Below are 10,859 nucleotides of genomic sequence, written 5' to 3'. Positions count from 1 at the left end.
CTAGATACTCCTTCAAAACCAAGGGCATTGTGTCTACTTCTAAGCCTTTATAATTGCTTTACGTGGATCTATTTGGACCTACTAGAACTGCTAGCATTAGAGGTAAACGATATGCTATTGTTATTGTTGATGACTACTCACGCTTTATATGGGTAATTTTCTTATCTTATAAAGGTGAAGCATTGAAATTTTTTGAGATTTTCTATCAAAGAGTTGAACGAGAAAAGAGGCACCTTATAGCAACTATTCAAAGTGATCATGGAGGAGAATTTAAATGTAGAGTTTTTGAAGAATTCTGTAACTGTCAAGGATACACTCATAATTTCTCAACACCAAGGTCATCCCAGCAAAATGGAGTGGTTCAACGTAAGAGTAGAACTCTGTAGGATATGGCAAGAACCATGATGCTAGAACATTCTCTCCTAAATCATTTCTAGGCAGAAGCAGTTAGCACAGCTTGTCATATTCTCAACAGGTGTTTGATTCGATCCATTTTGAAGAAAACTCCATACGAATTATGAAAAGGTAAGAAATCCAATATTGGATATTTTCATCCTTTTAGAAGCAAATATTTTGTTCACAACAATGGTAAGGACAATTTTGGTAAGTTTGATCCGAGTGATGAATGTATATTTCTAGGCTACTCAAATAACAATAGATCTTTTCAATCTATAATAAGTGTACCCTATGTGTAGAGGAATCAGTTCACATTATTTTTTATGATAATAACTCTATGGCCAAGAAAGGAGATTTTGTAGGTGATGAAAAGATCATTCAAAATTAGCCAAAGGACAATAAACCAAAGATTTCAGAAGAAACTGCTAACACAACGACTAAGATCCCTCAGTCGGCTAATGAAGGCATCAATGAGCATGACCAACCTGTAAATTAATCAACGTACTAAAACAATACCAAAGGAGTGGAGAAGCGAACCAAAATATCCTCAAAAGTTCATCATTGGAAATCCAACTGATGGAATGAAAACAAGAGGAGCTTTAAAGAAAAAGGCCAACATTGCGCTCATATCTCAAATAGAGCCAAAGAAAATTAACGAAGCCTTGAAAGACTCAAGTTAGGTTCGAGCAATGTAAGAAGAACTTGATCAATTTGATAAAATCAAGTCTGGACATTGGTCCCAAAACAAGCAAATGCAGCAATCACAGGAACCAAATGGGTATTCAGAAACAAACTGAATGAAGTCGGTAAGGTTATTCGGAATAAAACAAGGCTAGTCGCTCAAGGTTACTCTCAACAAGAAGGAGTCGACTATGATGAAACCTTCACTCTTGTATCACGGTTAGAATCAATTCTTATTTTATTAGAATATGCTTCTTTTAAAGGTTTTAAACTTTTTCAAATGGATGTTAAAAATGCATTTTTAAATGGCTTCATTGATGAGGATGCTTATGTTAAACAACCTCCCGGTTTTGAAAACTCATAGTTCCCTTATCATGTGTTTAAGTTAGCTAAAGCTCTCTATGGTCTAAAGCAAGTACTAGACACTGGTATGAAAGACTAAGCTCATTTTGGTTAGTCATGGATTCTCGAGAGGTAAGATTGGCACTACTCTTTTTATTAAGAGATCATCTTCTGGAAACCTCATTATTCAAATTTATGTTGACGATATTATATTTGGAAGTGCTAACCCTGTTTTATGCCAGGAATTCTTACATCTCATGCAAAATGAATTTGAAATGAGCATGATGGGAGAATTAACTTTCTTCCTTGGACTCTAAATTCATCAATCAGATGAAGGGATCCTTATTTGTCAGACAAAGTATACAAATGAGCTAATTCAAAAATTCAGAATGGACGATGCCAAGGCAACTGGGACTCCTATGAATCCAGCTACATCTCTTGACAATGATGAAGAAGGAAATCAGTTGATGAATCGTGGAATGCTCGGATCTCTACTCTATTTAACTGCAAGTCGTCCTGACATAATTTTTAGTGTATGCAGATGTGCCAAGTTCCAAGCAGCTCCAAAGGAATCACATTTAACTATCGTGAAGCGAATTATTAGATACCTTATTGGAACCATTTCACATGGATTATATATCCACATCTTAACAATTTTAAGCTTGAAGGTGTCTCAAATATAGACCTTGTAGCTGATAAAGATAACAGGAAAAGTACAAATGGAATATGCCAATTGCTTGGCAAATCACTTATTTCCCAGAATAGTAAGACACAGGGATCAGTTATCATGTCTACAACTGAAGATGAATACATTGCCATTGCGCAATGTTGTGCTCAACTACTTTAGATGATTCATCAATTTACTTATTATGTTTTTTCATTTAAACCTGTTAAAATTTCGGTGATAATTCTAGTGCTATATTTCATTGCAAAAACCTTGTGAATCATTCTAGAGAAAATCATATAGATATCAAGCATCATTTCATTAGAGACCATGTTGTATTGAATTATCTTTTGTTAACACAAAAAATCAGCTAGCTGATATTTTTACTAAGCCTCTTCTAGAAGATAGGTTTAAAACCCTTAGGGAGTTACTTGGCATTATTACCTTTTCCAAATGAGGCTTTAATTCTTTTTATTAATTTTTTGTTTTACTTAAAAGATTGCGTACCAGAATAACTTTGGTGAAAAAATCTTTTGTTACTATGTTACCTTATTATGACTGCCTGTTGCATTAATTATGCTCTTCCGTTTTAGTTCTTTCCGCCTTTTTGGCTTATCGCGATGGTAATTGAATCAATCAGTTAGATCTCTTGCCTTTCTATGCCCCGTCAGTCATGTCGATTAAGTATCATATCTTCACTCCTTTCTCCACCTTTATAAGTACGCCTTTCTCTTGAAAGTTCTCTACATACTCCCTTCAACCATCATCTCAAATGGCTAAAGCCTCAAGAAATCCTCTGGTTCCACCCGAAAAAGCACTTGGTCCAAAGCAAAAACCCCTTCTCAACCATCAGAACCAGTCACTATAGGGTCTGAACATTCTGAGGGTTTTTCGTAGTTTCAAGAGATCATCTTTGATAATGCTCAAGCAGAGAGGGCACTAGGGAAGCTTCCCATGGAAGAAGGAACAACACATACACTCCGAAGAAGGTGAAGATAGACCTAGACAATGCAGTGGAGTCCGAACTAAACTATTGGGATTCTCCCAATAGAGATAAGTTTGTCTCCTTCAAAGGGAAGACAATCGCTCATGGAAGGATTATCAATTTGGAAGAGATGGAAGCCCTAAACTGCAAGGTCAGCGCATTATTCTAGATTGCTCTACTTTTGATACACTTTTTAAGTGTAAAATTTTTGGATACTCTGCTTTATTTAAGAACTAGTAAATTACACCGCGCTTCGCGCAGTTATAAAGAACTTATTAAATTTATGAGCTTTTATTTCATCATTATATTCAAAAACATATTTTAATGATTCTTTTTAAAATAATGGATTTCAAGTTCTAATCCATCTTATTATTGACACCTGTAGTATTTTGCATTAACTCTTCATGACAAAAGACATGGTTCTTAGGAAATTAGTATGTCAATCCAAAAGGAAAACAAGGCTATTTAAATTAGCACCATCGAAATAGTACCTATTGTTCTTATTTTGTAGTAATGTTCTTTTATTATTTTATTCCCCATAGTGGCAACATTATACATTTATCGAAAAGTTGTATGAATATTTGTCTGCAGTATACCCATTACTTTTATGTTTAAGTGTTATTTTATTGTTTCATTCTCTATTGTAGTACATTTATATTTTAGGAATGTGTTTTTGTCTGCCAGATTTATTTTTTATAAATTGTATATTCATCAATGTCGGGACTTTTTCTCCTATTTAAGGTCTATATGTAATCAAGTTATTCTATACATGTAGCTTAAGACATTTGTTTCTACCAAAGAAATGAAAAAGTAGCAATCACTATAGCACTGTATTCTTCTTTCGTGGTTTGTGCAATCATTCGTGTAATTATTCTAATTAGAAAATAGGAGCACTACCATCACATATCTGTCTTTCTTCAAGGAAAAGAGAGTAAATTAATATCTAAATTTGTCATCTGATTCCACAGCAAACAACATTACCATTCCAAATATGACATGAAAAACATAACTTTGGGGGAAAATCTTTATGACAAAATATGAATTTATTTCGGCAAAATGGAGGAATGTCATAAAGTGTCATTAACTTATAAATTAAAATTTAACAGTTTGAGAGTTATGGATAAGGAAGATGAAGAGGTGAGTTATGCAGTGGTACCTTTGATGTGTGTGTGTATATATATATATATATATATATATATATGAGTTTGTTGGCAAAATTCAAATGGTACAACATTACCATATATTAATAATGGTTAACTATAAGTAACAAAAGAAATAATAGAGACAATGAGTTACTTTCGCAACGGTTTGGAAACAAAACGATTTATGGCGAAGAGAAACCAAAATAACACGTTAGAACATGACTTTTGGACTTTCTATTAATTTAATTAATAGAATAAATGAAAAATGAGTAAGAAAAGGCAAAAAAAGGAGAAAAAAGATAAATATAATCCTTGGCTTTAGAGAGGTGCCACATCACTTTTCTAAGTCCCTCCTTTATATATATATATATAGATTATATTTATATATAGACTCTTGGCCTGATGATTTTGAAGTGCCTTTTGAACAAGCTAAGGAATGTCTTGCTTATTCACTGTCAGATCCCCTGCCAAACCAATTAGGACCCAGTGACATTAATTTTGAAACTAGTATTCTTGCCCACATTGTTACCACCACCATTCTCCCTAGAACTGGTTCCTACTCCACCCTGTCTCAAAGGGACACCTTTCTGGTCTATTGCCTTCTTACCAAGCACAAAGTGAAACTATCCTCCTGGGTAATAAACTTTATAATTGAATGTGCTGAAGATCCCTCAAGCCTACCTTACAGGATGGTCATTACTCACTTGCTCAAAGCCTTTAATATCCCTCTTTCTAACTATCCCTATGTATTTGTTTCCAAGTCCTATAACAACAGGGCATTTTTAAGTATGGGATATGTCGCAGTGGATGGTACTTGGGTAAAGAAGAAGGAAGTTGAAGCAAAAGTAATCCCCTCTAGTTCCAAGGTAAATGTTGATACTCCTCAGACTGCCATCAATAATGCAGAGCTGTTTGAAAAGATAACTGCATTTGATGACAAGGTGAGTGCCGCCAAAGAACTACTACTGGCCACTCGGACTTTAGTTGGAGATGTCTATGCAATTGCAAATGAAACAGGTTCCGATGTGTCCAAGTTAAGAGTTATGGTATTGAAAACAGCAGAAAATGCAGTGAAAGCTTTCAAGGAGGTACGTGATTGAGAGAGTCTCAATCACTTTGAATGCTACTTTTGATCGCTTCAAAGAAGTTATCTGCAACACCCTTACCTATTTCCTCCATCGTTAAATTTGTGTTGGTTGTTTAAACAATTTCTTTTACTCTTTATGGATAATTTTGAATTTTTTGAGGATACTCTATGGATGACTGTAATTATGTAGACTGTTTGTTAATCTTATCTGCTGGTAGTTAATCCTGCTTAGCCCTCTTTTTCATTGATGGGAAAAGGGGAGAAGTAGAATACATTTTACTAGCTTCGCAGGATGCAGGATGTATAGTCGACTGGTAGAATACATTTATACTAACTTGTAGTATATGACTCAGTCAACTGACTAAAGACAACTATTGGTATCTGAATGAGGGGCAGTCCAAATGAGGGGGTGTCAACTCCAAGTTCTCAACTTACCTCACACCAAATTGAGGGGGAGCTGATTAGAATAGGGAAGTTAAATGAATTAAGTTTTTTATTTGTTATCATAAAAAAAAGGGAGATTGTTAGATTTGGATTTTAATGATAGACAATAACTTAATTCTACTTGCAGGAAACCAATCCCACGGGATATGGAAAAGACTCTAACAGGAGATCTAAAAGCACAAATCAAGGAAGCAAGAATAAAGTTGTAGTCGTGCGCTCTATGGAAATTGGATATTCGAATCAACTATTTACGGAAGGCATAAATCAATCAGCATAAGATGATCAATCAATTAATATAAAAGATTAATCATGTGGATATTCGAATCAATCATTTATGGAAGGCATGAGTCAACCTGTATAGAAGATCCTCTGAAAGTATTCTCTCTAACGACTAACAAGGAAAAAGAAATTAAGGGAGCAGTAAAGGAAGAGTCTATTCTATTTTCGGTGTATAGAAGATCCTCTGAGAATATTTTCTCCAACGACTTACAAAGAAAAGGAAATCAAGGATGCAGCGAAAGGAAGAGTCCTTCCTATTTCTGGAATGAAATCATCTTGATTTATGATGAAAAGCAACTCCCTTGGGCTGCTGCTCAATCACACTATCATGCCATGAAGAATGGGGACCGACTCACCATATATATTCTACGGAAGACGCCAAGAATCCATATACTTCGATCAAACCAAAACCAATCTCTTTGTTCTACTTCAAACAAGCACTATAGTGTGTCATAGATTTTTTGTGTAACTAAGAAGAGAAGAGAGAGAGAAAAGTACACTGGTACGCATTGTATCAACTGTAAGAGAGAAGAACAAAGTGAACGAAAGGTTGTTGGTATATAACAACATCAAATCATCTGTACTAAGTCACTTCATATTTGAAAGAGAGCACCCTTACAATCCAAAGGGACTGGACGTAAGATTCACTCTGAAACCGAACCAGTATAAAAATAGACTATGTCATTTACTTTCTGCAATTTTCTTTCTTATATTTAGTTTCAAGAATATCAGTTGACGAGAACGCAAGTTAGTCGATTACCTCGCAAAAGAAAAAAAAAAATCAACTCACCCCTTCTTGCACTTTCGCAATTTTTTTTTTTTGTTTTTTTCCCTTTTCTTTCTTTCTTTCTTTCTTTCTTTTTCTCCAGGTTCAAACTTTAGAAATTCTTAGCTTTAAATATAATAATGCATTCTTACTTTTAAAATTCTGAATATGCCTCTAACCATTGATAAAGGACAAATGTATGATCTCTAACACACAACACTTGCGTATTAAACTCTTCAATATATTTTAAGATCAATAAGTGGCCTACAAGTTCCTGAAAATTTCATTTATCTTTTTAATTTCCATTAATTTAGGATGAACTTGTAAATAAATGAAAAACGATGAGAAATAAAAAATGTGAGACAATTAATAAAGAAGAAATACAAATGGGAGATAACTAAATAAGACATTATCTTCTATATATCAAGATGGCACATACTACAATTACATACTGCTGGCCTAGAGTATTGGATTCAAAAGCAAAACAGGTATAGAAAAAAAAAACACAACAACTCGTACGAAATACAAATGGATCGTAAGGTAATAGATGATCCCATTTTATTCTTCTCCTCATCATTATTGCACTACGAACCAAAATGCTGGCAGTGTAAATTTGATTGTTCATCCCTCTTACTCAATCCTGCATCACAAAAATAAGCAGCACAAATCAATACACAAACTGTGACGTCTAAAACTATTATTTTCATTTTCATCCTCTTATTAAATGGACAATACTCCAAGTGAGAAAACATTGACAAGTTAAACTTCCTGTTTACACCATTATGCAGAAAGGTGATAAATAATTACTCGCTCCATCTCATAGTTTTTATTCCATTTCACTATTTAATGGCGAGTTTTAGTCCTATCTCATAATATGGCTTCAACTTGATTGATTTGCAGACATTAGACTGTTGTCAATAATTATATTAATGTGCTAACCAAAAGGAAACAAGTAAGCACATGAGCATGGAACTAAGCAATAGTGATGTAAGGGCAGTCAAGCAAGTCTTTGAGCTTCCTCTATGTGTGTGGGGTCCTAGGACAAGCCGGACCATGTTAGGTCTATTGTACGTACACAACCTTATGTTACATTTCTGCATGAGCCTATTTTCATGACTTGAACCAGTAATCTCCTGGTCACACGACGGCTACTCTTACCATGTACTAAGTCTCCCCTATTAAGCAATAATGATATGTATGAGGAATATTAGAACAAGTATATCATTTAAGGAAGGCGACTGAGAGAGGGGAAGAAGGTCATATATACGTGGAGCAGTCTGTGGAGGGGTTGATCTCGGCGTGAACTTCGACTTCACAAATGCCAGGGAGATCATTGGCTTTGTCCCAATCGATCCCAGGGATAGCCCTTCCAGCAAACTGCATGCAAGTGCATGCAGTTTGACGATGGCGTTGGGTGTTTGCAGCACTATGTAAAGCCTTAACACCAGCGCAACAACTTCCCAAATCTCCAGTATTTGTAAGGTAAGAGAGACAACCCATCAAGTTATAAGTGACTTGATAGCATGTCAGGGCTTCTGCATGGCGGGGTGTAGCCACCGCCATCCAGAATAGCACCAAGCATGCAATCTTTCCGTTCATATTGAAAATTTTAGGAGAAATAAGTACAAGAGTGATACAATTAATGTTTTGGGAGTACAAGTGTTGGGTACAAAATCTTCTACCACCTTAGGGTTTTTATAAGGAGAAAATCGTGTTTAAGTGAAATACTATGGTCTATGGATGAAGCTTCTCATTAAAGTTTGACCACTCTGACGATATAACTGTTAAGAATCGTTAGTTATATTATACTCCCTCCATTTTAATGTATATGAAATAATATGTAAAGTTTCTCATTCAAGGTCAATGAGTAAAACAAAAACTTTAGTTAACTTATTTCTAACTACAAAAATATGTCATTTTTTTTCAAACAGACTATTAAAAAAAATATGTCATACAAATTGAAACAGAATCATTTTTCTCCATCCAAAAGTATAGTTCCTTTTGGTTTTCAAGAGTGAAAAAAGTAAATTGAACTTTTATTTAAAGTTTATTTTCAGAGGTACGTACCAGTTAAGACTCTTTTTATTTTTAAAATAAACACTTAAGTTGACCCGGCACTAGAAAGGGTATAGTTTTGCAATGAATAGAGTAGACTTTAAGCATTGCCCTCCCAGGTGAATATGAAAATGCCTTTTTGAGATCTGCACTTCCTCGATGAAAATAATTGCACCATCCCAATAATTTTACCAATAGCAATGTATTCGTACATTGTGGAAGGAGAAAATTGATTTTATTTTAGGTATATTTTAACTCTATGAATTGGATGTGGATAATGGTATGAAGGGCAAATACTTGAGTAAACTTTACTTTTCTTCCTGCGTTTCTATCCGACCCAGGAAAGGTAACTATTTTTTCCCCTCTTTCTAAGTAAATTATTTGCTATGTATATGACGGGATTAAGCACTCTTCTTTTGCATCATATTCAGATTTAAAATGCTGTATGTTTAACTTAAAAATGAGTAACAACAACAACAACAACCCAGTATAATCCCACTTAGTGGGGTCTGGGGAGGGTAGTGTGTACGCAGATCTTACCTCTACCCTAGGGTAGAGAGACTGTTTCCAAATAGACCCCCGGCATCCTTCCCTCCAAGAACTTCCCACCTTGCTCTTGGGGAGACTCGAACTCACAACCTCTCGGTTGGAAGTGGGGGTTGCTTACCATCAGAGCAACCCCTCTTGTCTTTAAAAATGAGTAACAATTGAATTTATATCCTATTTAAAGGATATGTGATCTAATTTAACGCGAATGATCTAGGGACAGTAAATAATTGAATTAAAGGAAAACAAAGCAATCAAACCAAATGTGATGGATGATTAAGTCTAGCTTTACAGTAGGCGCTGGAAATTGACTCTAGTCTAGCCTCTGATACAGGCTCGGTAGAACCCAAATAAATGAGCAGTCGAAGAACACTTTGAACAGTAGCTAGAGAACAAAAGTGAACTTTATTCCTTTGATAAGCATGCCAACAGTGATCTTCATAATAAAAAGTTCCCCTTTATATAGTAGGGGAGTTTCAATCCTAGAACAAGTCTAAGTAAGGTAAAAAAAATACTTTTCCACCTAGTTAATAATGATATATAGTTGATATCGGGCGAGATTTGCCCCGTAATATTCGGTTGAGGGCAGATATTTCGGCCCGTCGTTTATCCTGTCCAATCGTCATTTCACTTAGTCTCGATTCATCACTTTGCTCGAGTCCAATGCTTGGCCGTGTCCAGTCCCGGGTGCACCATTCGTCCTCCCCGGGCTCGGATCCATGGAATCCCTCTACTTTACTCGAGGCAATGTCATGTCGTGTTTTCCTCTTGTTTATTTACCGGAAAATCGGGGGTAACTTCATCCCCGATTTTACCATACACATATAGTCACCTTATTTTTTGGAGAGCAAATTTATTGAAATGACGAGAAGTGATTAGCTGACCGCATTTCTTCCTCCGTACGATAAAAACGAGTTGATGAATCAGCAAAACGTCCCATCAATCGCGTTGTTCTGACTTCGGATACGTGCCAGCCGCCAGTTGACCATCCTCGGTGGGCATCGAATGCGAAACGTCACGTATTAAATATTTCCCTTCTATAAAAGCTTCGGTTTCCCTTTTTCACTTTTTTATTTTTCGATTTCGAATCTTCTTGAGTTATCCTCGAAATTTTTACTTGTTCATCATTCCCACAAACCTTTAGAACTTATACTTCACATTTTTATTTCTTCATCTTCAATCTTCAAATCTTCATATTTCTCCTTTAAATCTTCAAGCCAGACCTTCAAATCTTCGTACCCATCTTCAAACTTTTATACCCAGCCTTCAAATCTTTCATATTTCCATATAACAATGGCAAAAACTTAAAAATCAGTGCCTCAAAACATTTCTCCTTCAACCTCTACTCCACCACAAATATCGAGGAGACCCTTCAGGTAGCAGCCTTGGAACCTCCTCTTAAAAGTTTTACCCCAGGAGGCTGCTCCATAGATAACGAATTTAAGGTCAAAAAAGCCTCAAAAGAAGGATCA

The sequence above is a fragment of the Nicotiana sylvestris genome, chromosome 7 (assembly GCF_000393655.2).
Source record: "Nicotiana sylvestris chromosome 7, ASM39365v2, whole genome shotgun sequence".
NCBI classification, from domain to species: domain Eukaryota; kingdom Viridiplantae; phylum Streptophyta; class Magnoliopsida; order Solanales; family Solanaceae; genus Nicotiana; species Nicotiana sylvestris.
Note: the sequence above shows the minus strand (reverse complement) of the source record.